The sequence below is a fragment of the Oryctolagus cuniculus genome, chromosome 12, assembly GCF_964237555.1.
Source record: "Oryctolagus cuniculus chromosome 12, mOryCun1.1, whole genome shotgun sequence".
In the NCBI taxonomy this organism is placed as follows: domain Eukaryota; kingdom Metazoa; phylum Chordata; class Mammalia; order Lagomorpha; family Leporidae; genus Oryctolagus; species Oryctolagus cuniculus.
The window spans coordinates 68,221,964-68,249,843 of record NC_091443.1 but is presented as its reverse complement, the minus strand read 5'-3'; the positions used below and the strand labels follow the sequence as shown (position 1 = coordinate 68,249,843).

Here is a 27,880-nt window from a genome sequence, read left to right as displayed (position 1 = left end):
GGGAAAAAGTTGGAAGCATTCCCTCTAGGATCCGGAACCAGACTAGGATGCCCACTCTCACCACTGCTATTCAAAATAGTCCTGGAAGTTTTATCCAGAGCCATTAGGCAAGAAAAAGAAATCAAAGGAATACAAATTGGGAAGGAGGAAATCAAACTATCCCTATTTGCAGATGACATGATTCTTTTTTTTTTTACTTTTATTTAATGAATATAAATTTCCAAAGTACGATTTATGGATTACAATGGCTTCCCCCACATACCGTCCCTCCCACCCACTACCCTCCCCTTTCCCACTCCCTCTCCCCTTCCATTCACATCAAGATTCATTTTCAATTATCTTAATATACAGAAGATCAGCTTAGTATACATTAAGAAAGGATTTCAACAGTTTGCTCCCACACAGAAACATAAAGTGAAAAATAATAGATGATTTTTTTAAAATGATGATGAAATCAGATCAGACCTATTGTCATGTTTAATCCCAGTGAGAGTCAAGTTGGGAGTTGATAATTTCTTTTTTTTTTTTTTTACAGAGGATCAGTTTAGTATACATTAAGTAAAGATTTCAACAGTTTGCACCCCCATAGAAACACAAAGTGAAATATATTGTTTGAGTACTCGTTATAGCATTAAATCTCAATACACAGCACATTAAGGACAGAGATCCTACATGAGGAATAAGTGCACAGTGACTCCTGTTGTTGACTTTACCAATTGACACTCCTGTCTATGGCATCAGTAGTCTCCCTATGCTCCAGTCATGAGTTTCCAAGGCTATGGAAGCCCTCTGAGTTCTCCGATTCTTATCTTGTCTAGACAAGGTCATAGTCAAAGTGGAGGTTCTCTCCTCCCTTCAGAGAAAGGTACCTCCTTCTTTGAAGACCTGTTCTTTCCACTGGGATCTCACTCGCAGAGATCTTTTGCCAGAGTGTCTTGGTTTTCCATGCCTGAAATACTCTCATGGGCTTTTCAGCCAGATCCGAGTGCCTTTAGGGCTGATTCTGAGGCCAGAGTGCTATTTAGGACATCTGCCATTCTATGAGTCTGCTGAGTATCTCACTTCCCATGTTGGATCACTCTCCCCTTTATTTATTCTATCGGTTAGTGTTAGCAGGTACTAGACTTGTTTATGTGCTCCCTTTGACTCTTAGTCCTTTCATTATGATCAATTGTGAACTGAAATTGATCACTTGGAATAGTGAGATGGCATTGGTACATGCCACCCTGATGGGATTGAATTGGAATCCCCTGGTATGTTTTTAACGCTACCATTTGGGGCAAGTCAGCTTGAGCATGTCCCAAATTATACATCTCTTCCCTCTCTTATTCCCACTCTTATGTTTAACAGGGATCACATTTCAGTTAATTTTTAACACTTAAGAATAACTGTGTATTAATTACAGAATTAAACCAGTCATATTAAGTAGAACAGACAAAAAAAAATACTAAGAGGGATAATGTATTAAGTTGTTCATTAACAGTCAGGGCTATGCTGATCAAGTCACCGTTTCCCATAGTGTCCATTTCACTTCAGGAGGTTTCCTTTTTGGTGTTCAGTCAGTTGTCACCAATCAGGGAGAACATATGGTATTTGTCCCTTTGGGACTGGCTTATTTCACTCAGCATGATGTGTTCCAGATTCCTCCATTTTGTTGCAAATGACTGGATTTCGTTGTTTCTTACTGCGGTATAGTATTCTAAAGAGTACATATCCCATAATTTCTTTATCCAGTCTACCGTTGATGGGCATTTAGGTTGGTTCCAGCTCTTAGCTATTGTGAATTGAGCTGCAATAAACATTAGGCTGCAGACCGCTTTTTTGTTTGCCAATTTAAATTCCTTTGGGTAAATTCCAAGGAGTGGGATGGCTGGGTCGAACGGTAGGGTTATCTTCAGGTTTCTGAGGGATCTCCAGACTGACTTCCATAGTGGCTTGACCAGTTTGCATTCCCACCAACAGTGGGTTAGTGTCCCTTTTTCCCCACATCCTCGCCAGCATCTGTTGTTGGTAGATTTCTGAATGTGAGCCATTCTAACCGGGGTGAGGTGAAACCTCATTGTGGTTTTGATTTGCATTTCCCTGATTGCTAATGACCTTGAACATTTTTTCATGTGCCTGATTCTATATATAGGGGACCCAAAAGACACCACTAAGAGACTATTGGAACTCATAGAAGAGTTTGATAAAGTGGCAGGATATAAAAAAATCAACAAACAATAATCAATAGCTTTTGTATACACAGACAATACCAAATGGCCAACAGACACATGAAAAAATTCTCAGGACCACTAGCCTTCAGAGAAATGCAAATCAAAACCACAATGAGGTTTCACCTCACCCCATTAGAATGGCTTTCATATAGAAATCAACAAACAACAAATGCTGACAAGGATGTGGGGAAAAAGGTACCCTAATCCACTGTTGCTGGGAATGTAAGCTGGTTCAACCACTGTGCAAAACAGTGTAGAAATACCTCAGAAATCTGAATATAGACCTACCATATGACCCAGCCATCCCACTCCTGAGAATTTACCCAAAGGAAATGAATCAGCATATGAAAGAGTTATCTGTACCCCCATGTTTATTGCAGCTCAATTCACAATAGCTAAGATATGGAATCAACCTAAATGCCCATCAACTGAAGACTGTGTAAAGAAATCATGGGCTATGCACACCGTGGAATACTACACAGTGGTAAAAAAATGAAATCCTGTCTTGCAACAAAATTGATGAAACTGAAAAACATAATAATTAGTGAAATAAGCCAGTCCCAAAAGGACAGATACCATATGTTCTCCCTGATCTGTGATAACTAATAGAACCTAAAAGGTAGTCTATAGAAGTGAAATTAACATTTTGAGATGCAATGACTTTTAACAGTCCTTGTCTTGACTGTTGAGAAACAGGTTTTCTTTCTTTCATACAATTTGTTGAACTCTTTATTTAATATAGAGTTAATCATATGTATATAAAGTTAATTGAAAGTAGATCTTAGTAAAAATAAGAATTGGAATAGGAGAAGGAGGAGGAAGAGGGGTGGGAGGGAGAGTGGGTGGCAGGGCGGATACAGTGGGAAGAATCACTATATTTCTAAAGTTATATTTATGAGATGCATCAAATCTGTATTCCTTAAATAAAAGGTTCCTAGAGAAAAAAATCTTTAAAAAATTCATGAAGAATATATATTATAAAATAATACATGGACTTCCATGAGCTTTTTGGGTTTGGGTTTATTCCTATAATGAACATGTCTCAATAATAAAGTGACTAAAATTTTAGAACTGAAAAGCAAGAAATATAATATAGGCTGTATTTTTCTTTAAGGAATTTATTTCCTGGGGCTGGCACTGTGACGCAGCGGGGAAAACCACTGCCTGCAGTGCCGGCATCCCATATGGGCGCCAGTTCAAGTCCTGGCTGCTCCACTTCTGATCCAGCTCTCTTCTGGGAAAGCAGTAGAATATGGCCCAAATCCTTGGACCCCTGCACCTGCATGGGAGACCTAGAAGAAGCACCTGGCTCCTGGCTTCAGATCAGCGCAGCTCCAGCCATTGCAGCCATCTGGGGAGTGAACCAGCAGATGGAAGACCTCTCTCTCTCTCTCTCTCTCTCTCTGCCTCTGACTCTCTACAACTTGCCTTTCAAATGAATAAATAAATCTTTTTTAAAAAAGGAATATATTTTTCACTTCATATCCCAAATAAAGCAAAAGTAAAAAAAAAGAATGTATTTCCTGCATAAAAGATATACAAATTAAATTACATTTAGCTATACTAAATGTGTGAGTGTATCTTCATAAAAGAATAGTTACATCAACTCTGCATGGTCACAATTCTCCTGTATTTAAAAATAGTTCCACAAGTGTCCACTGAACAAAGGCCTGTCAAAGGCCTGGCTGATAGAAATTTCCACACCTCAATTCTGACCCCATTCCCAGCCTATTAGTTTTAGGTGCTAAAGAAAGAATAGCAGGGACTGGCACTGTGGCTCAGTGAGTTAAGCCCCAGCCTGCAGTGCTGGCATCCCCTATGGGCATTGGTTCAGGTCCTGGCTGTCCCATTACTGATCCAACTCCATGCTGATGCATCTTGGAAAGCAATGGAAGATGGCCCAAGTTCCTGGACCCCTGCACCCATGTGGGAGATCCAAAGAGGTTCCTGGCTTCTGGCTTTGGCCTGGCACAGCCCTGACTGTTGCATCTATTTGTAGAGTGAACCAGTGGATGCAGGATCTCTCTCTCTCTCTCTCTCTCTCTCTCTCTCTCTCTCTTTCTCTCTGTGTGTGTGTGTGTAATTCTACCTTTCAAATAAATAGATCAAGAAAGAAAGAAAGAAAGAGCGAGCAAACCAAGCTTACCAGCTGCTGAAAATGTAGGCCAATAATAAAAGGAGCCAAACATTGGGGGGAAAGTGCTATGTTTTCACTATTGTTTTGTTTTATTTTGTTTTTTGTAATGTTAGAAAGTCTAATTCAAATGCTTTTTAAAGATTTGTTTGTTTATTTATTTGTATGAAAGAGTTATACAGAGAGAAGGAGAGACAGAGACAGAGTTCTTCCATCCATTGGTTCATTACAGATGGCTACAACGGCCAATGCTGGGCCAGGCTGAAGCCAGGAGCTTCTTCCATGTCTCCCACATGGGTGGCAAGGGGTCCAAGCACTTGGGTCATCCTCTGCTGCTTTCTGAGGCTATTAGCAGGGAGCTGGATCAGAAGTAGAGTGGCCAGGACACAAACTGGCACCCATATGAGATTCCAGCTTGCAGGTGGCAGCTTTACTAGCTACACCACAATGGCAGACCTTAATATAAACACTTGAGTGTTAAAAAAATAAGCCATAGAAGGGGTGGGCATTTGGCACAGTGGTTAAGACACCACCTGGGATATCCACATTCCACACTGGTGCACCTAGGTTTGAGTTCTGGCTCCGCTCACTATTTCGGCTTCCTGCAATGCAGCGGGTGATGGCTCAGTGCATGGGTTCCTGCCACCCACATGGGAGACCTGGATTGAGTTTCTGGTTCCTGGCTTTAGCCTGGAACCACAGATGGTTCCAAAGGCCAAAAGGCCGAGAAGCATTAGATCAGCACAGCTCCAGCTGTTGCGGCCATCTGGGGAGTGAACCAGTGGATGGAAGACCTCTCTCTCTCTGCCTCTCCTCTTTCTGTGTAACTCTGACTTTCAAATAAATAAATAAATCTAAAAAAAGAAAGAGTAAGTTGTCAAATAATTGATCTTTCTGATTTATGCCTTTGTTGTTGTGCTAAGAAAGTTATTCAGAAATGGTGTAAGGCCTGCTTAAATGTTCCTCTAATTGTTTAATGGTTTCTTATTTTAAAAAAATCATTTAATTGAAAGGTAGAGAGACATAGCAGAGGGAAAGAGATAAAGAGAAAGAGAGGAACTATCTCCCATCTACTGTAGAGTCCCCAAATGCACACAGATGGACTGGAATTGTGCCTCAGGACAGATCATAACCACAAACTCATGCAAACATAACTTAGACTATTTATGTGATAGAATGGAGCCTTTTGATTTAACGAGACTTAGATTAGAATTTGGACTTGAGTTGACGCTGTAATGGGTTGAAAGTTTCAGGGAACTTGGCCTGGAGTGAATGTGCTTTGCAGGTGGGATGGACATGTGTCGCTCCCCCTCTTCGCGGAGGAACGACACAGGACCCTGCGCTGTTCTTTTGTCTGCTCGGCCCTCCCCGGGTTTGCTGCTGGTTCTTCCCGGCTTGGCTACCGTCCCTTCCACCTCCGTGGAAGGGCGGTTCCCCCTGGCCACTTTCCCCACTTCCGTGGGGGAGCGGCACACCGCCGGCCGGCTCTCTCGGGGGCTGCACAGGTGTTCCCCTTAGATGTTCCTCGTGCATGTTGTCTCTCTCCTCCTTTATAGTCCTCTTCCGCCAATCCCAACTCTGCTACCCACACGCCGAGTACACTGCTCTCCTGCAATCAGGAGCAGGTCCTGCTGTTTATTGGTTGAACTGGAGGCAGCTGTGTAGAAGCTGTTTCCTCCTCTCCCAGCGCCATATTGTGGGAGAGCAGATGCATAGAATAAGTCTTAATTCCAGTAACTTAGTCTAGTCCAGAGTTGCTCCCCACAGACATGAATCTCTAGAATCCAGAATGTGAACTCTGATAGATAAAACAATGGCACCCCACACACACAAAGATGTCCTATTCCCCAGAACCTGTGAAGCTGATACCTTATATGGAAAACAGGACCCTGTGTGTATGATAATAAATTAGGGATCTCGAGAGGAAGAAAGTATTTTGCATTATTCAGGTGAACCCATTTTCCCCCAAAGAAACCATTTATTTAAGGAATACAAACTTCATGCATTTTATAATAATAACAACTTTAGGAATATAGTGATTCTTCCCACCATACCTGCCCCCCCAACCAACATTTCCACCCCTCCTCCTCCTCCCTCTTGCATTCCCAGTACCATTCTTCACTAAGATTCATTTTCAATTAACTTTATACACAGAAGACCAGCTCTATGCTAAGAAAAGATTTCAACAATTTGCACACAAAAAACCCTGTTCCTCAACAGTCAAGACAAGGGCTATTCATATCTTCCACTTAATACACTAAAATGAAATAAATCTTTGAGAACAAGTTTTACAGTTAACTCTCATAATACAACCCATTGAGGACAGAGGTCCTGCATGGGAAGTTAGTGCACAGTGACTCCTGTTGTTAATTTAACAATTAACACTCTATGTATGAGGTCAGTGAAGGCGAACCCATTCTAACAGAGAACCTTTCCCACATGTGGTCAGAGGGAGGCGTGACCATGGAATAATGGTCAGAAAGATGGAAAGTCACTGGCTTTGAAGATGGAAGAAGGAGACAATGAACCATAATATGGGAAGCATCTGGAAGCTGAAAAAGGAACACAGATTCTCCTTTAGAGCTTCAGAAGCAACTTGGCCCTGCTAGCACCTTGACTTTAGACTAGTGAGACCTGCACCAGACTTGCGAAGGATAAGTACTGTAGAATAATACATTTGTATCACTAAATCCAACAACTCTGCAGTAATTTGCTAAAGTAGCAATAGGAAACTAAAACATACATCATCTTCCTTAATCTCGCAACAATTCCATGAGATACGTATTGCCATTCCTGTGTACAGAGGCTGAAACAGGTTCAGAGAAGTTAAATGACATACTAGTTAAATCTAAAAACTGGATTAGAGGCCCTGATTTTTGAAAGCCAATCCAGACATTCTTCCCACTATCCCTATGATGTAGATGTTGGAAAATAAAATTATCTTACTTTTGGGCAACTGTCCCTGAGGAGGTGACCAAAGAGCTCAGTTCTATCCTCTTGGTAGACTGCAGCAGCTTTCTGTCCTTACCACCAACTGTCTGGACCACCCCAGGGAATGACAAGAAGAATCCAGATACTCCACAAATGTCACCGTGGACAGACAAGACCAAAGATTAGAGTCAGAGTCTGAATCTACCAAGTTTCAATCTCTCTAAGAAAATAGGTGCATCAAAATGTCAACCAATAACTGAGAGACCATAAGGGCAAGGTAGGTAATTTGACTTGAAGAACCAGTGTTAGCTAGAAGGGCTAGAGATGCTGGAACATAGGCCAGACTGTGGGCCATAGCTAAGATGAGGAAACAGGAAAGGGCATTTTAGGTGGATAATATTTGGGGGACAGGGGAGAGGACTAACAGATTCCATTGGACTACAGTGTGAGTGCTGGCCATGCAAAGGTCTAATGTGACCTACCCTGCACAGCACAGTGAAGGGTCTCTGTAACAGCTGCTAAAAAGAATGAATTAGCTAATGGTAGATTTACTCAACACCTGTATGTGGCAGGCATATACACAGTGAATGATGGTGGAACATCATGCAATCAAAAAATATTTATTGAGAGGACCAGCGTTGTAGTGCAGTAGGTTAAGTCACCTCCTACAATGCTGGCATCTCCTAAGAGCACTGGTTTAAGCCCTGACTGCTCACTTCTGACCCAGTCCCCCACTAACAGACCTAAGAATGCAACAAAAGATGCAAAAGATGGTTCAAGTGCTTAGGTCTCCCATGTGGGAGACCCCAATGAAGTTCCAGGCTCCTGGCCAAGCTCCAGCCATGGTAGCCACACTGGCTCTCTTTCTCTTTCTCTCTCTCTCTCTCTGTAACTCTCACTTTGAAATAAAACAAGTATTTTTAAAAATATATTCATTGAGTGCAGAGGAAAACAAATGTGAAGACATATCCCCACACCCCACATCTCCACCAAAACTAGAAAGAAAAAGACAAAGATGTATACACATGGAACTACCTTGATCTCCAGTAATAGAAACAAAGTGCAGGGGCCAGTGCTGTGGCACAGCAGGTAAGACTGCTGCCTGCAGTGCCAACATCCCATATGGGTACCTGTTGGAGTCCCAGCTGCTCCACTTCCAATCTGGCTCTCTGCTATGGCCTGGGAAAGCAATGGAGGATGGCCCATGTCTTTGGGCCCCTGCACCTGCGTGGGAGACCCAGAAGAAGCTCCCGGCTCCTGGCTTCAGATCAGCGCAGCTCTGGCCGTTGTGACCATCTGAGGAGTGAACCAGTGGATGGAAGACCTCTCTCTCTCTCTCTCTCTCTCTCTCTCTGGCCGTTGTGACCATCTGAGGAGTGAACCAGTGGATGGAAGACCTCTCTCTCTCTCTCTCTCTCTCTCTGCCTCTCCTTCTCTCTCTGTGAAACTCTGACTTTCAAAATAAATAAACCTTATTTAAAAAAAAGTGTAATGTAATCAATATGAACAAAACACCTTCCAAGTTCTGATGAGAGAAGGAGTAATCAATGAAAGCTTGATGAAACAGGTAGACTCTGAGCAGAAGGTTAAAAACTGGCAGCATTTTGTTAAGTGGAAATGCAATGGGAGCCTACACCAAGATGGGAAATATGGGGCCAGTGTTGTGGTGCAGCAGGTTAAGCCTCTGCTTGCTCCACCAGCATCCCATGTTGAAGCAACCGTTTGAGTCCTGGCTGCTTCACTTCCAATTCAGATCCCTGCTAATGAGCCTGGGAAAATAGCAGATGATGGACCCCTGCCACCCACATAGGAGACCCTAATAGAGTTCCCAGCTGCTGGCTTTGGCCTGGCACAAACCTCATCACCATTGTAGGCATTTGAAGAGAGAACCACTGAATGGAAAGCTTTTCTCTCTCTCTCTCTCTCTCTCTCTCTCTCTCTCTTTCTCTCTTTTTCTCTCTCTATCTCCATCTCTCTCTCTCCTTCTCACTGTAACTCTGCTTTTCAAATAAATAAAGCTTTTAAAAAAGAAAATGAGTAGGGAATAGCATCAATGAGTCAGAGACAGTGTGTGACCTCCACATCTCTCTCTACATATCCATGCTTTGAGCCCTAAGAGCAGACCTGCAAAGTGTGCACCAATTGGCCTCCCTTGTCCTCTGACTTCCAGTTGAGTTTATTAAATGGAAGATAACAGTAGGAGATAAGAGGATGGAAAGAGAGAGAGGATCTGAAATGCATTCCCAGTCCTCTCTCTCTGCCAAGCCTCAGCTGGCAATGGCTCTACTCTGAGCTGGAGGCCTTGACCCTATTGGGGAGGCCTTGACCTCAGTGGGGCAGCCCTCTCCCTCGCTATAGCCCTAACCAATCCATCTACTTGCTTTTTCAGGCCTCAAACCAATAAGACTTCTTTGCCATCCTTGTGAACTTCGCTTAGACCTGCCCACACCTTTGTAAACCGTTATTTCATTAAATCTTCCTTAAGAACACTGAGTTTGCTGTTTCCCAGAGACCCCAAATGGTAAGGTGTTTGAGCAATTGCAGACCAATCAGTTCTGACTAACACTGAGATGAATGGACAAGAAAGAAATAGCTCAGCTGTATTCTAAAGGGCCATGCTGGGGAACTGAGGCTTGGAAAACAAAATTTTGGGAAGTGATAGGCAAAGGAGGCAGCTTTGAGGAAATGAATCTGGTGTGAAACAAATTAAGTCGGTGGTAAAACAAAACCAGTTTTTGAAGCTATTGCAGTGGTCCAGGTGTGAGTGATAGTGCCCTGCATAGGTGCTGGCATTAAAAAATGCAAATAAAGATTTAATTAAGATAGAGGCTGGGAAAGGAGCAAAATTGGGTGAGAAACAGCAAGTGCCTCTAGGAGAAAACAGACAGCTGAAGAGAAAAGAACTGCATAATCAGAAACAGGGGAATTGAGTCAAGGACCTTCACAGGCTAATTTGGGACCACTGGGTTTGAGATTTTGGAAGTAGAATCATTTATAATGAGAGTAGTCTATTGTGGACAATAAGGAGGGCAGCCTAGGGCAGGTGTGCATTGGGAAGAAGGATTAGGAAGACTGAATAGGCACACATTACTAAAAGTTTAGGTTTCAGGGCTTAGTCCTTCACAATCATAATCCCACGTAGGGGTCACAAAACAGCAACCTGCAGACCAAATGCAGATAAGAGCTGTGCTTTATTTGACTCACAGTGTTTTCTTAAATTTTGAGTTAGTTGCCAACATTAAAAATTACAGAGGGAACAAACATTTAGCCTACTGGTTAAAAATGCCTACATCCCATATCATAGTACCTGGCTTCGATTCCCAGCTTCGGCTCAACTCCATATTTCTGCCAATGCAGACCACACCCAGCCAATGCTGGCCTTTGAGGAGTGAACCAGCAAACAGGAGCTCCCCTTCTCTTTCTCTCTCCCCACCCCTAATCAAATTAAATAAATTTTTTTAAAAAACTACCAGCACTAAAAAAATATTTTTTGGAGGGAGCAAGTGTTTTGGCACAGTGGGTTAAATGGCCTCTTGGGACACCCTCATCCCACACTGGAGTGTCTGGGTCAAGTCCTACCTCTACTTCCAAACCAGCTTCCTGCTAAGGAACACCCTGGAAAGGAAGCAGATGATGGCTCAAATCCTTGGGCCCCTGCCACCCACGTGAAAGACCTAAATGGAGATCCTGGCTCCTGGCTTCAGCCTGGCCCAGCCTTGGCTACTGTGCGCATTTGGGGAGTGAACCAATAACTCTCTCTCTCTCTCTCTCCCCCCCCTTCTCTCCTCTACCTTTCAAATAAATAAAAATTAAAAATAAATATTGGAGATATTACACACAAAAAATTCCGATTTGTTGGCCTCTCTAGCATCAGGCCCACATTCTCACATGGAGACACTGGATTGGAGCAGGGTAGTCACTGGTCATTTCCACTGTGCACAAGGTTCCAATTCACTCCAGCCCCACCCAGCCTATGTGACTCATTTAAGTTACTCACCCTGTCCTGGGATTTAAGTTTGCAGTCTCTGTTAATGGAGTGAAAGTCCTTGCAAGTTCTCAGTGAAACTGATTTTAGAATGACTTAGACCTTTTAGGGGAAGTTCAGAGGACAAATTGGAGGAACTCAGTTGAGTTCCCCATTTTTAAAAGTAACTCTCACATTTATAAAAAGTCAAAAATGGAGAATTAATAAATGGTTGTATTTTATATCTCAGGCATAGTGCTGGGCATTGCAGAGGCAGTGGTGAAAAGCCTGTCTGTGGTGTAGCAGGAAAAACTATGAACATGAAGACCCATTGAGTGGCAGTTTCAGAAATGCAGGCAAGGACTAAGTCTGACCAGTGGGACCAAAGATGAAGGAATGAATGCAAGACATATGTTAAAGAAATTTCAGGGACAAGGAACTGTAGGAAAGAAAGAAGAAAGAAGAAAATGAACTGTGACATTCTATCCACTGTTTAGGTGGATACAAGGAAGAGAGGATGTAGACAATACTACTTGATTACTCAGCAGGCAATAAAGAGCCACAGCACAGTGAGAGAGAAGGAAGTCACCCCTCTTGAAAATGGAAGGGATTAGACAAGCTGAGTCCCTCCTCTTGGCTCACCTCCTCTTGTGTAATGGCAGAGCCATTTTTGGCTATGTGTTCAAGAACTGGATCATTATATTGTTAACAAATAAGGGAAATGGAGCAATCTTCACAAAGCCCTGCAGGGTTATGCTGGAACGCTCCCTCTGAAACTGCTGTAAAACCAAACATTTGTTTAAATATTAAGCTGCAAACCAAGTGCTCAGCAGTGGATAAGGACTAAGTCATGTAGGACATCGGAGAAAACATACATAGGTATTTGAAAAAGTTCATGGGAAATGGAGTTGAAAGTTAACTTTATTTTGGTGCAAAAAAATTGAAATCCATGTATAAGAGGGGTCTTTAAAAAGTTTGTAGAAACTAAATATTATGTAAAAACTATGCATGGATTTCTAAAATTTTGCACTAAAAGAAACATCATTTAATTCCATTTTGCCATGAACTTTTTTATTTGAGAGGCAGAGAGAGACACACAAACAGAGCTCCCATCCACTGGTTCACCTCCCAAATGCCTGCAATGCACCTGGATGGAGCCAAAGCTAAGAGCTGGGACTAAGTCCAGGGCTCCCATTTAGGTGACAGGAACTCAACTAGTTGAGCATTTACCACTGCCTCACAGAGTCTGTATGGGCCAAAAGCTGGAGTCGGGAGCTGGGACAAGGTATTGAATTCAGGAGCTCTGATGTGGAGGCGGGCATCTTAACCAGTATGCTAAACATCCACTATACCATGAACTTTCTGAAGTACCCTCATATTATAGCTCTCCAATGATTCAAAGCTTGGAATCACATTAGGGTTCTTTAAAAATTTTTTTTAAAAAAAAAGCTTTCTGTATTTGAAAGGCAGAGTTACAGAGAGACAGAGATCTTCCATTCACTGGTTCACTCCCCAGATGGCCACAACAGCCAAAGCCAGAAGCCTGGAACTCCATCAGGCTCTCCCACCTGGGAGAGCACTTGGGCCATCTTTCCTAGGAGCATTAGCAGGGAGTTGGATCAGAAGTGGAGCAGCCAGGATTCAAACCAGCACTCATATGGGATGCTGGCATCACAGGCAGTAGCTTAACCTGTTGTACCACAATGCAGGCCCCCACACTGGGGTTCTTTAGTTCCCTAACACTTTAAGGGAAAACTAAAGCAATTTTCTCTAAAGATTTACTAATGAGTATTTTGCCAATAAACAGTGGCTCCTTTTCCTGTTAAGAAATCCCCTAGCAATTTCCCCAGTCTATACTTATATTTTACAGTCAAAGACAGCAACAATGGGAGGACTGACAATTTCATCAAACCAACACAGCTGCTAAGCCAAAAAAAAATTATATGCACATAAGGAAAATGCTTGTACTCAGGCCCTAGAAAAACAACAGATAAGTCAGTTAATGGAATGATTTGAATGATAGTTGAAAGGTTTGACTGAAATAACCTTTAATGGTTAAGGCAGAGTGAGGTGTGGATAAGGCATCAGGTGTTTCAGGTTCCCCAGCTCATGTCTTTCCTGTGTCCAACCAGAGGCCACACTGCTCATTCCTGGTGGTAAAGCTTTGTCTGAGGGTACATCTGGAGGCAGCAGACCCACAGCCACACCCCAGCTTGTACAGGCAGCACTCATCCTCAACCATTCCAGGCAATGCTTTCTTCGTCGATAGAATAAAGGGGGCTGGGTGGCTTCAAAGTTTCCTTCCTTCTCTAAAATTTGGGGAGCCTCTAAATGAGGGAAAAGGGGACATGGAGGTTCACAAGCAGGCATTCAAATGAGACCACTTGTTCTACTAACTCCTTAGGTTCAATCAGGGCTGTGAATATAACAAAAGGATTATAACCAGGCCTGGAACAAAATCAGAAACCATACCTCCCAGAGTCTTGCCCCCAAGCCCCAAACCTGTGCCATTATTTACAATGACTCACTGGGAAGCTGCACTATCCCCAGCACAATAAAAGCCTTAGAAGAAAAGAATCATTTATAGGAGGTATTGTAATATGCACTTTATGTAATTTCTCACAACAACCAAAGGGGTGGGAATTACTAACCCCAGTTTGTAAGTGCGGAAACAGAGCACCTCACTTAGCCACTTTTATTTCATTTCCCTGAGTACAAAATTAGTGGCTATGTCTAGTTGACTTTAAAGATGCTGCTTACTCTAAGTTGCAAAACAAGCTTGCATTTAATCACCTAGACCTTGAAAGGCATGTATTACCAGGAACCCAAAGCAGTTCCTAGACTCAGTACTTTCCTGAGGAGCTCTCATAATCTATACCCTAAGCAAGGTGGTTGTTAAAGCACTTCCTTTTCCTATGGAGACCTTGTGGACTCCCTTAGAACAAACAGTCAAGGAAATAGGAACGTACCATATAGTTCAATGTCCACAGGCCCCACTATTAAAGACGCAGGTAGGGGCCAGTGCTGTGGTTTAGCAAGTTAAGCTGCCACCTGCATTGCTGACATCCCATATAGGCATCGGTTGGAGTTCCAGCTGCCCCACTTCCTATATAGCTCCCTGCTAATGCACCCGTGGAAAGCAGAGGAAGATGGCCCAAGTGCTTGGACCCCTGCACACATGTGGGAGAATTGGCTCCCAGCTTTGATCTGGCCCAGCCCCAGCCATGGCTGCCATCTGGGGAGTGAACCAACTGATGGAAGATGGAAGACCTTTCTTCTTGTTCCTTCTCTCTCTCTCTCTCTCTCCCTCTCCCCTTCCCTCTGTAACTCTACCTCTCAAATAAATAAATAAAATCTTAAGAAGAAGCAACTAGTTAGCTTCAGGCCTAGTCTGGGCAGCTTTCAACAAACCCCCTACCCTGCTTTTATTTCCCTGATCTCCAGAGTGAGAGGAGTCAGATGGTGGGTAGAGGTCAGGAACATGACAGCAAAGAAGGAAAGAGGACCGGCGCCGCATATTACCAGGTTAATCCTCCGCCTGCAGCGCCGGCACCCCAGGTTCTAGTCCCGGTTGTGGCGCCGGATCCTGTCCCGGTTGCCCCTCTTCCAGTCCAGCTCTCTGCTGAGGCCCGGGAAGGCAGTGGAGGATGGCCCAAGTGCTTGGGCCCTGCACCTGCATGGGAGACCAGGAGGAAGCACTTGGCTCCTGGCTTCGGATCACCGCAGCGCACCGGCCATGGCGGCCATTTTGGGGGTGAACCAACGGAAGGAAGACCTTTCTGTCTGTCTCTCTAACTCTGCCTGTCCAAAAAAAAAAAAAAAAAGAAGAAGAAGAAGGAGGAGGAGGAGGAAAGAGAAGATACGTCATGCCCAGAAACACCTCACCCTGGGTCTCTTTCTCATGAACCATTTCCTGTGCTTCGACACATCACATTAAGAAGCCTGAACTCCAGAAAGATAGAGAGGGCACTGTGTTCTGGTGAATCCTGGTTGCCTCTCCATACTCCACTTCATTTTCTGCACCAGAACTCCAGGCACACTGACCCATGTGCTCTCATGGCCTTTCAGGCACTCCCACTCCTGATGCACTTATATATTTGTTTAGCCAGTTTAAAAAGAAAAGAGCTCAAATTTAAAGTTACTTTCCAAACCACGAGCTGTCTCCTTGATGAATGTATTCCATGTAGTCCCCAGCAACCTTCCTGAACCCAAATACCTACTGAATACCTTCCATGAATCAGGTCTGGGGATACAATGGTGATGGCCTTAAGCTTGGGAGGAAGACAGGCAAGGACTAGCAAATGATGTGTACCCCAGCCCTGTGTGCCAGACACAGCGCTAAATGCTTCACATATAATGAACGCTCCAATGTACAATGAAGAAGCTGAGGCTCAGAGAAGTTCAAAAGCCAAGGTGGCCCTGATAGTCAATGCCAAGTATCCAGCCCAGAAGGCAAGGCAGTGCCCTGACTGCTCCCCAGGGATCTTAACCTGGGCCCCCTGAACTTGGATAGAAAAATAAAAAGAGGCCGGCGAACGGCTTACTAGGCTAATCCTCCTCCTAGGGTGCCGGCACCCCGGGTTCTAGTCCCGGTCGGGGCGCCGGATTCTGTCCCGGTTGCCCCTCTTCCAGTCCAGCTCTCTGCTGTGGCCAGGGAAGGCAGTGCAGGATGGCCCAAGTGCTTGGGCCCTGCACCCACATGGGAGACCAGGAGAAAGCATCTGGCTCCTGGCTTCGGATCAGCGCAGTGCGCGTAGCGGCCACTTGGGGGGTGAACAAACGGAAAAAGGAAGACCTTTCTCTCTGTCTCTCTCTCACTGCCTAACTCTGCCTGTCAAAAAAAAAAAAAAAAAAAAAAAAAAAAAGGAAAGAAAAGAAAAGAAAAGAAAAAGAAAACACTGGGCCAGTGTTGCATCACAGCTGCCTGCCACCGCTGACCTCTCGGGCGCCCCTGGTTCACACGCGCAGCGTCGACGGCTAAATGGGCGGCCGACGTCAATCCTCAAGCCCACCTCACCCTCTGGGAGCTAAGCACCCACTCGCCCCTGGGGTGGTGCTGAGTGACGCAAGTGGAGGGCGCCAGCAATTCCCACACACCAAGATCACCAGTGCCTTGGTTTGTACCCAGCTCGGCCTCCTAGCGCCCCCCGAGGCTCCGACCCTTCGGCGTGAGGGGAGTAAGAGTCCCAAGACCCGGGTTCCCCGACGAGGGCAGCCGCAGCTGCGGGCGTCCGGGCCATGGAGAAGGAAAGAGCGAAGCGGTGTGGAGCGCGAGCTTCGGAGGCAGAGTGGAGCCAAGAACCTACCGCTTGGGTGATCTCTGTCCCCGCCCTGTCCCCCTCCCCGAAGCCTCTTACCTGGAGGTGAGTGGAGCCTCGGGCTACAGCGTTGGCGCAGCAAACTCTGCCGCTCCCAGCTGGGGCGCCGGGCCTCGCCGGGGCCCCGCCCGCCTGCCCGCCCGCCCGGCGTTCCCCCGGAGGCGGGGAGAGCCAGGCTCCCCCCCAGGAAAGGTCCGGAAAGGTCTCGCCGCCGCCCCGCCCTGCGCCGCAGCCGGGGCCCCATGACCAAGTGCAGACTGCTGCGGCGCTGAGTGCGCACGGAGGTCAAAGCCAGGGACGCACGCAGGGCCAGCGGGCCCCGAGCGCTTGCCCCTCAGTGCTCGTGCGCGTCCATGAATCCCGCCGAGGCCACCTGACGCCCCTGGGTGCCAACAGTGTTGCGCAACCCTGACTGGCAAAGGTGGAGGCGGAGCGCCGCCCAGAGCGTGCCTGGCAGTTGGCTCCGCCGAGGTGCTCTGGGCATCTCAACCTCGGTCTGAAGGGAACAGCTGTTGCCGCGGTCATCTCAGAAATGAGGGGACCGCGACTCGGAAGACTGGGAGGTTTGGCGGGGGCGAGCGCGGGCGGGCGCCCCTCAGAGCGCGCAGGCGGGGCTGGCCAGGTCCCAGCCGTGGGCCTCCACACCTATTCCCATCCCGCTTTCTTGACTAGACAGCTTCAAGTGACTGTTTTTTCCGGGTAGGTGCAAACTGTTGCTGAGTGGTTTGCCATATCAGATCCAGCGGCCACTTTTAAAAAATTATTTATCATTTAATTGTTTTAAAACTGTATCTATTTGAAAAGCAGAGTGGCAGAGAGAGGGAAAGTCAGACAGGGAGACAGAAGGGAAGAAAGAGAACTCTTCCATCTGCTGGTTCACTCTCCAAATGCCTGCAACAGCTGGGACTGGACCAGATCAAAGCCAGGAGCCCGAAACTCAGTCCCTGTGAATGACAGGGACTCAGATATTAGAACCATCAGCTACTGCCTCCCAGGGTGCATATTAGCAGGAAGCTGGATCTGAAGCAGAGTGGGGAACTTGAATCTAGTAACTCCGATATGGGTTGCAGGAGTCTTTTTCTTTTCTTTTTTTCTTTTTAAGATTTGTTTATTTGAAAGTCACAGTTAACAGAGAGGCACAGTCAGAGGCAGAGAGAGAGAGAGAGAGAGTCTTCCATCCGCTGGTTCATTCCCTAAATGGCTGCAACGGCCAGAGCTGTGCTGATCAGAAGCCAGGAGCCAGGAGCTTCTTCTGAGTCTCCCACGTGGGTGCAGGGGCCCAAAGACTTGAACCATCTTCTATTGCTTTCCCAGGCCACAGCAGAGAGCTGGATTGGAAGTGGAGCAGCTGGGACTTGAACCGGTGCCCATATGGGATGGCGGCACTGCAGATGCCAGCTTTACCCATTACATCACAGCCAGCCCCATGCAGGGGTCTTTTTTTTATTTTTTTTTTATTTTTTGACAGGCAGAGTGGATAGTGAGAGAGAGAGAGACAGAGAGAAAGGTCTTCCTTTGCCGTTGGTTCACCCTCCAATGGCCGCCGCGGCCGGCGCACCGCGCTGATCCGATGGCAGAAGCCAGGAGCCAGGTGCTTTTCCTGGTCTCCCATGGGGTGCAGGGCCCAAGCACTTGGGCCATCCTCCACTGCACTCCCGGGCCACAGCAGAGAGCTGGCCTGGAAGAGGGGCAACCAGGACAGAATCCGGCGCCCCAACCGGGACTAGAACCCGGTGTGCCGGCGCCGCTAGGCGGAGGATTAGCCTAGTGAGCCGCGGCGCCGGCCCCCCATGCAGGGGTCTTAACAGCTGCACCCAAGCCCGCCCCAAGCGGTCTCTTCTTATAACTTAGCAGTGTCCCAAAACTCTTACTATAATTTAAAAGTTGGATAACTTCAGAAGTACAAGTGCTACAAGCAAACTCTCCCTAGCTGGGACAGCAACCCAGCCAAGGCGACACAGCTTCTGAGGAGCTGCAGTGAGCCTCATGGGGGAACTGGGGATGAGTGAGTTCCTGGAAGCACCAAGGAGCCAGAGGAACACCTACCAGACCACCAGGCAGTTCTAGAACCAGAGGGGTGGGGGGCAGAGACCAATTATTGTGATTTATGCCTGGTTTTTTAAAAGCAGCCCTATGCCCTCTCAAATGTGCAGTAAGCCAACCTACTTGTCAGATAATAGGAACTGGGAAGCTAGAATTTCCCCATCTATGTCCTAGAAGATAGAGCTGTTTTTCAGGCCATACACTACAGTGTATGGAGGTGTTCCTCAGACTACTAAGTGCGCTATTGCTATCTCAATCAGCGTTCTTAGTTGCAAGAAGAAACCAACTCTGGATACATTAAGCAAAAGGCTTCCAGGGGCTCCTAGAACCATCAAAAAGGTCAAGTAATGGTGGCAGGAAAAGTGGAAAAGGATGAGGACAGCTCTGACAGAAAGCACAGCACCATCATTTAGCAGAATCATCATTTAGCCTGGCCACCTCCAGAATACGCCCACTGCCATCACAAATGACTGCAGAATGGACAGCACAAATATAAGAGTGACAATCCATGTCCCCAGTGGGAGTGTCCAGGTGACAGTGAATGTCAAAGGCCAGCTTCTAAGCCATCAGGGCAGGAAGAGGATATCCTCAGCCCCTCTGACGTCCACCAGGACTATTGTAATGGGTGCTCCTCCCAACACAGGGAAAGAGGCTGGAAACTGGGTGGGGGTGGGGTAGGGTGTATGCTCCATAAATATGAGATCTTCTTTTGTTACGATTCATTTATTTATTTGAAAGGCGGAGCAAGAGAGAGAGATGTTCCATCCACTGGTTCACTCCCCCAGTGCCCACAACAGTCAGGGCTGGGCCAGGCCAATAGCAGAAGCCAGGAACTCCATCCTGGTCTCCCACAGAGGTGGCATGAGCCCAAGCACTTGGGCCATCTTCCACTACCTTCCCAGGTGCATTAACAGGGAGCTGGATCAGAAGCAGTGCAGCTGGGACTCAAACTGGTGCTCTGATATGAGATGCTGGTGTTGCAAGTGGTGGTTTAGACTGCCACACCTATGTAAGTAAGGTGATGTGATAGTGAAAATCCTGTTTCTGCTAAGTACATGTATTTTAGAGTGATGTACAGCAAGAATATGGCTCAGGCAAGCTAAGACTCTCCTTCCAAAGTGCCCTCCGGGACCAGCACCGTGGGGCAGTAGGTTAATCATCCACTTGCTGTGCTGGCATCCCATATGGGCACCGGATCTAGTCCTGGCTGCTCCTCTTCCAATCCAGCTCTCTGCTATGGCCTGGGAAAGCAGTAGAAGATGGCCCAAGTCCTTGGGCCCTGCACCCACGTGGGAGACCCGGAAGAAGCACCTGGCTCCTGGCTTTGGATCAGTATGGTTCCAGCCATTGCAGCCATTTAGGGAGTGAACCAACGGAAGGAAGACCTTTCTCTCTGTCTCTCCCTCTCACTGTCTGTAACTCTACCTCTCAAATAAATAAATAAAATCTATAAAAAACAAAGTGACCTCCTGGTACATAAGAAAAAGATTACTAGCCATAAACATATCAAAATGCATGGCTCTATGAAAACTAAAGTTTATCTTTGTGTCTGCACAGCACCACTTTCAAAGAGAATGTCTCAGTGAGTTGCATTAGTAAATGGGTATTTTTTAAAAGTACCTTCCTGGGGACTGGCACGGTGGCGCTGTAGGTTAATCTTCCACCTGCAGTGCCGGCATCCCATATGGGCACCGGTTGTAGTCTCGGCTGCTCCACTTCCAATCCAGCTCTCTGCTGTGGCCTAGGAGGGCAGTGGAGGATGGCCCAGGTGCTTGGGCCCCTGCACCCACATGGGAGACCAGGAAGAAACTCCTGGCTCCTGGCTTCGGATCAGCACAGCTCCGGCCGTTGCAACCATTTGGAGAGTGAACCAACAGATGGAAGACCTTTCTCTCTGTCTCTCCCTCTCACTGTCTGAAACTCTACCTCTCAAATAAAATAAATAAAATCTTTTTAAAAATAAATAAAAGTACCTTCCTGATAGGATCCTTATGAAAATGAAATATTGATACATAAAAGTGATTGCTACTGTACCTGGCATAGAATACATATTCAGTTGATAGGTGCTATTATAGCATTATATTTACTGTAGTTATTACAGAATGTTATTGCTCCAAAACTAATGTTGACATTTTATTGCCATTGTGACAATGCTAAGAGGTGATAGGTGATTAGGTCACAAGTGCTTCACCTTGTGGACGGGACCCGTGCTGCTATAGAAGGGGGAGTTCAACCTCCAGCTCAGGAAGCCAATGAATTTCTGTCCATTATAAATCCTTCAGTCTCAGGTATTCTGTTAGAGCAGCACAGAACAAACTCAGCTCATCTTATCACCACCATGCCTACCATCATCCCTGGCTGCAAACTTCTTAGTGATGTTGCACCCTTCATTCCAGCACATTTTTACTCCCTTGGGAATGGTGGCTCATGGAAATCCTCTGGTGAGCCTTTCAACCTTCCATAATTCAGCCCTTCAAACAGGTCCACTTCCTTCAGCCTCTGTATTCCTGTACTGACTGCGTGAGTGAGGAGGAGAAGGAAGGCAGATTGGAGAGAACCATCCTAATTTGCCAAGCGGACTTCAACACAGCCAACGTGGAGTCCTTGTGCCAAAGTTACCCTCGGGAAAGTCTCATGTCTCCCAGCAGTGGACCTGCCTCACTGGGACTGGCGCTATGTCTTGGCCTCACTGAGCTGTTTGCTAGGAGTAACCCAGAGCAGGTGCACCTTGATGCAAATGCAGACAGGTCTCAGGGCACAGTGCTGGGCCTCTTGGGCTCCTGTAGCTATAGGTGTGTGAGGAGTATCCTCCTGGCCACCTTTGGAGCCCAGAACAAAGATGAGGGTGGCTGTGACACAGCCCGCTTGAAATGCCAGTCTGCATCTTTATTAACAGGTCTGACTTGTAAGGTGGCACAAGCTCCTGTCAGATGACACCTGTGGGATAAGAGGGCTCCTGAGTGGACCAGAGGGACAAAGTGACTCACAGAGGCCTCGCCTTTTCTCTCCCTGCTATTACACTCTCAATTCAAACAGGAAGGGTGCACTCGTGGCAAATCTCCGCCCTGTTCCTTCATCGTGGGAGTTCACAGAACTCGGGATTCTGCATCTGAGGCCAAGGCTGTAGGGTGGAAACAATCCATGTGTCATTAGTGCATGGGCCCAGATGCTGCCACTGTACCCCGAGGATAGATCAGTGCTATTAAGCGAACACAGCCCAACATCCAGCACTCCCTGAGAACTACAGTACATAGGGCATCCCCAAATGTGGATGCTGGCAGAAGCTTAGGGATCGTCTCCTGTCTGCACATTTGCCCTTGGAGGAGAAAACCTGGCTTCTAATCCCAGCTCTGCTTTTCCTCCAAAGCTATGAAGGTGCAAAGAGATGGAGTGGAGTGGCAGGCTGCTGACTCAGGAACTCGAGCCCAGGAAGGCAACGTCAGAGGCAGCTTCCTCCACATAGTGATGGTGGTGAATGTCTCAAAAAAGGCCCTGCACTACTGGGGATGTCACTCATTCCAGTGTTGCTTGCTTCTCTTCCTGCTGTCTACCCCAGCATCGTTATCATCAAGGGAAGGCTCCTGAGCTGCATCTCACACAGTTCCAGTCTCACTGTTGCTCCTTTCCAGCCTGAGAGATGTGGTGTTTCTGATATATCCAGAGTTACAGGAGCCTGGCAGGGAAATAAGCCTTAGAATATCCTTACCACTAGGCACCTCCTCAAGGGGAGACTCGTGCCCCACCTCCATTTCTGTTTCTCCAATATTATCATACTGGGTTAAGAGAATCAGCAAATGAAATGGTGAACCCATATAACTCCCAATTGTGGATACAGTTTTATTGAGAGATTTAAAATAAAACTCCTGAGGTCCATTTCTTCCTCTGCTCCTAGGTTCTTTGGGGTAAGAAAATCCCTCTGGGACTGGCGCTATGGTATGCTGGATTATGCTGGCATCCCATATCAGAGTGCCAGTTTGAGTCCTGGCTTCTCAGCTTCCTGCAAATGTGCCCAGGGAGGCAGCAGAAGACGGCCCAAGTACTAGAACCCCTGCCACCATTGTGGGAGACCCTGATGGAGTTCTGGTTTCTGGCTTTGACCTGGCCCAGATCTGGCAGCTGCAGCCATCTGAGGAGTGAGTGAAACAGCAGGTGGCCTCTCTCTCTCCCTCCCTCCTTCCCTCCCCCCCCCCCGCTTTTTTTTTTTTTTTTTTCAAATGAATAAACACTTTTTAAAAATAGAAAATCCCTCTGTGGTGTGGTAGTTTTCCGCTTTCCCCAGCCCCACCATTTGCATCTGTGTGGCCCTGGCAGTTACTCAGATACAGTATGTCCCTGCTTCCTGGTGAGTAGAGGGTGATAACAACAGCTAATCCCTGACAATGCTCTCAGAGGTATCACATATAAGGCACTTGGCATGTAACAGATGCCCTCAACAGAGCTGAGGCTATGAACTTAGGTTTTGCAAAAAGCTAAAAGTAGATCTGGGATTAGAAATCCAGCCAGAGGGGCCAGCACTGTGGTATAGCAGGCAAAGCCGTTACCTGTGCCGCTGGCATCCCATTTGGGCATTGGCTCAAGACCCTGCTGCTCCACTTCCCATCCAGCTCCCTGCTAATGTGCCTGGGAAGGCAGCAGAAGATGGCCCAAGTGCTTGGGCCCCTGCCACCCATGTTGGGGACCCAGAAGCTCCTGGCTCCTGGCCCAACCCGGCTGTTGCAGCCATTTGGGGAGTGAACCAGTGGAAGGAAGATATATCTCTTTCTTCTGCCTTTCTAAATAAATAAATATCTTTTAAAAAATAAAATAAAAAGAGATCCAGCCATAGAGATAAGAATACCTCAAGGAAAGGCACTGAACAAAATAAAGGAAGATCCTGCAAACAATGAAAAGCTATGTGGCTGCCAGCCGGACTGCATCTGAATGCTGGTCTTTAGAATCTTCTTCCTTGAATTCCTGGATTAGCAGGTGTGGAAACACAAAATCTCCCAAGCAGCATTCTTATTATTAAATTGATTAATGTGTATGAAAACACTATGAAAAACAACACATGCTAGAGAAACCTCAAAGATAATGACAAGGTTTAATGCTGACAGTTGCAATAAATAGGGATTGGGTGAGGTTATCTCATAAATAGAGAGGCAGAGGGCAAGAGATGACATTGAAAAAATATCTATGGAAGTGCAGAAAACAGGAATAGAAGCCCAAGAGTCAAATCCCATAGGAACTAAAGAAAAGTCCAGTATCCATTCTCACAGAGCCCCATACAAATTGCTCAGGAGGAAGGCATTTAGCCTAGCATTTAAGACACTGCTTAAAATCTTCATGTCCTTATCAGAGTGCCTGGGTTTTGATACCCAGTTCTGGCTCCAAACTCCAGCTTGGGGAAGCAGCATTGATAGCTCAAGTAATGAGGCTCCTGCCACCCACAAGGGAGACTTGGATTCCATTCACAGATCCCAACTGTACCCTGGCCCAGTCCTGCCACCCAGAACACTCAAAGCTCAATATCAAACTAAAGATTCAAGAGGTTAGAATAACGTAGCTTCAAATCCTATCAAATGTTTCAGACAGAAGCTGTCAAGAGCTCACAAGGGAGAAGCCAAACCAATTTGTAGACCACAGGGAGCAAAGAGCACCACAAGATGGCAGCACAATCACTCTGGTTTATCCGGTGCTGGAAGGTCTCCATTAGGCAGGCTCTCAAACTGCCCATTTCTTCCTTGGGATTATTTCTAAGAGACCTGAGCAGCCTCTAGTTGACAGATGTGGCCTCAGTGTTTCTACTTACCAGTCCATTCACGCATGAACTGAGTTCATCTGATTTCAAAGACCTTGGGACCTGTTATTTTTTAGTGTAATTAAATACATAATTAGGCATAGAAATAATGATGTGGATTATTCAAGGATTACAAGCTCCCTAGCCACATCTGAAATGCATGAATTTAATTTTTATTGTAATATTCCTTATTGGCATGTATGTAATCAGTTCTTAATTATATTATTATATTATTTATAAATATATTCATTATATATTTTTTATAAATTATATAATTTACATATAATAAATATATTATATAAATATAATATACTACATTATATTATATATTATTTTTAAGATACAAGTTCACGGAAATGAAATGAAAAAACAATGCATATGTATGCCTGCCCCCTACCAGACTGAATTAAACTCCCCAAAATATACCAAAAACCAACTGTGATGATTAATTTTACATGAAAGCTTGGTTAGGCCATGATACCCAGATACTTGGTCAAACATCAGTATAGATTTTGCTGTGAAGATATATTTTTAATGAATTACAACTTAAATCAACATTTTACATGAAGCAGATTTTCTTCCATATAATGTAGAGGGTAGAAGGGGCTCATCCAACCAGCTGAAAGGACTTAAGAGGAAAAAACTGAGGTCCAGAAGAAGAGGGAATTCTGTCTCTACAATGACTTTGGACTTGAATTGCAACATCAACAATTTCCTGCATCTCCAGCCTACCTGCCTCTCCTGTCAATTTCAGATTTACCAGCCCCCACAATCTTGTAACCCAGTTCCTTCAAATCCAACTGTCTCTTCTCTCCCTCCCTCTGGAGAACCTCCACTAACACACCAACTATAGGCCAGGCACTGCACTACGGAAAAAAATGATCAAAGAATACCTTTGGTGAGGGAGTGGGGGGACTGGCCTGGCTGTTAAGATGCCACTTGGGGTTAGCACTGTCGAAATGCGTAAAGCCTTTGCCTGCAGCACCAGCATCCCATATGGTTCTAGTCCCAGCTGTTCCTCTTCCAATCCAGCTCTCTGCCATGGCCTGGGAAAGCAGTGGAAGATGGCCCAAGGCCTTGGGCCCCTGCATCCACGTGGGAGACCCGGAAAAAGCTCCAGGCTCCTGGCTTCAGATCAGCCCAGCCCCAGCGTTGCAGCCATTTGGGGAGTGAACCAGCAGATGGAAGACTCTCTCTTTCTCTCCCCCCGCCCCTTCTGTAACTCTGCCATTCAAATAAGTAAATCTTTTTAAAAGAAAAAAATGCTGCTGCTTGGGATGTCTGTGCTGGGTTCAAGTCCTAGCTTCTGTTTCTAGCCTCTTGCTTATGTACCAGTGTGCACCCAAGGTGACACCAGGTGATGGCTCAAGGAGTCAGATTCCTGCCATCCATGTGGGGAGACCTGAATTGAGTTCCCAGTTTCCAGCTTCAGACTGGCCCAGCTCTGGCTGTTGTGGGCATTTAGGGAATGAACCAGCAGATGGGATTTGGGGGTGGGGGTGCATTTTGTGTATGTGTGCCTATGTATGTGTGTGGTGGGGGGTGTACTTGAGGAGTGAAATAGCAGATGGGCGTCTACCCTCTTTCTGCCTCTTAAATCATTTTTTAAAAGAAATTCCTTTGTTCCTGAGAAGCATAAAGACATAGCTAATATTCTAAGTGCTAAGGAAAATGTATCATGAAAATATTTTGGCAACACAGAAAAAGAAATTCTTTGGGAGGCAGTGAGAAAAGCCATAAAATGGAGACATCTGGGTTACAAAAAATAGATAGGCATCCAACAGGCAGACATTATAGGATGAAAGATTCTAGGCAGTGGAAATCATATGAGCAAAACTAGAGGTGCAACAGGAGCAAAATAAGTACCCTCCCACGCAACTGTGACTTCAAGGTACTAAGAAACATCATTTGAACTCTTACAATCTTTATTTAAAGAGCTTTTATGTAGATACCATGAAACCTCACAACCTTATGAAGCTAGAAATTCTTATTATCCCAATTTTACAGTTTTGGACACTGAGGTACACAGTTTTAAGAATTATTTCTTTATTTGAAAGGCAGAGTTACTGAGAGGCAGGGGAGAGGGAGAGGGAGAGAGAGAGAGAAAGGTTTGCATCTGCTGCTTAACTACCCGAATGGCTGCAACAGCTGGAGCTGGGCCCATCCGAAGCCAGGAGTCAGGAGCTTCTTCCGGGTCTCCCAAGTGGGTACAGAGGCCCATGGACTACAGCCATCCTTTACTGCTTTCCCAGGCCATAGCAGAGAGCTGGATCAGAAGTAGAGCAGCCGGGACTCAAACCAGCACCCATATGGGACGCTGGCACTGCAGGTGGCAGCAGCTTTACCCACTACACAACAGCACTGGCCCCAGTACACAGTTTAAGCAATTTGTTCAAAGCCCTAAACCAAGTAGGAATATGAACCAAGGAAATCTGACTTCAGAGTCCACAATCTTAACTACTGTGTTACTAAGACCTTGAATGTTTTTAAATTTGAATTTTCATGCTCAAAGTGGAGGCCAGGATCTTAAGTGTCTATAGACCTGCTTTTCTTCAAATTCTCTTGCATTTTAACTACTATTTTCTAATGGACTGATAAAAGGCAAGCCTGAAAACAGACAGCATCCATACATACCCAGTGATTTTCTGCCTCATCTTTATCCAGTTTTGCACACCGCAGACAACCAGGACTACATCAGGAATGGATTTAAAATCTGAACCAGAGTGCACAGTTACCACCTCTTCTTCAGTTTACCAAGTGACAGTAGGGGACAATCTTTTAGGATGTTCGTTCTAAAATAGGTGGGCTGTTCATTATTCTTTCATGCCTGTAAGCCTACATCAAGATCAGATCATCTTGTCCTTCCCTTTCATTCCCAATTCCCACCCTCACTCCACTCTTTTACCCATCTTCTCTTTGACTGACATTTCCTTCCAAATGTTTAAGCGCTTTTTAAATGAATCATTACAAATATATCCCTTAACTACTCACTTCACATTCGTACTGGCTTTTTAAAAAAGATTATTTATTTATTTATTTATTTGAAAGGCAGAGTTATAGAGAAACAGAGAGATCTTCCATCTGTCGGTTCACTCCCTAAGTGGTTGCAATGGCCTGAGATGAACTGGTCTGAAGCCAAGAGCCAGGGGCTTCTTTCTTCCCTGTCTCCCAGCTGGGTACAGGGGCCCAAGCACTTGGGTCATCCTCCACTGCTTTCCCAGGCATATTAGCAGGGAGATGGATCAGAAATGGAGCAGCTAGGACTCAAACTGGTGCCCATAAGGGATTCAGGCATAACAAGCAGTGGCTTTACCTGCTACTCAGCAGTGTCAGCCCCTCTGGTTGGCTTAAAAGATAAACTTGGTCTTACCCCAGTACTAACTTGGAGACCAGATGGTATGTGGCCTGATACAAACAAACAAAACTAAACAAAGTATGAATAGGCTAGCAATAAATCTTAAATATCTGTTCAATTTTAAAATATAGTATAGGAACTATCTT

The 27,880-nt window shown here is 45.7% G+C and overlaps 1 protein-coding gene across 3 annotated transcripts in view; it reads right to left on the bottom strand.

Annotated features, from left to right (window-relative positions):
- Positions 1-16,785, bottom strand: part of SQOR (sulfide quinone oxidoreductase) — a 68,177-nt gene extending 51,392 nt beyond the window's left edge. The window contains exons 1-2 of one of the 3 annotated variants that reach the window (XM_070054132.1): positions 16,600-16,693; positions 14,765-14,915 (exon numbers count right to left, since the gene is read on the bottom strand). The gene's annotated coding sequence lies outside the window, so the exon portion shown is untranslated. Of the gene's footprint in view, positions 1-14,764; positions 14,916-16,548 lie in introns of all 3 variants that reach the window. The other 2 variants (XM_002717886.5, XM_070054135.1) reach the window with 2 other exon arrangements.
- Positions 16,786-27,880: the final 11,095 nt, after the last annotated feature.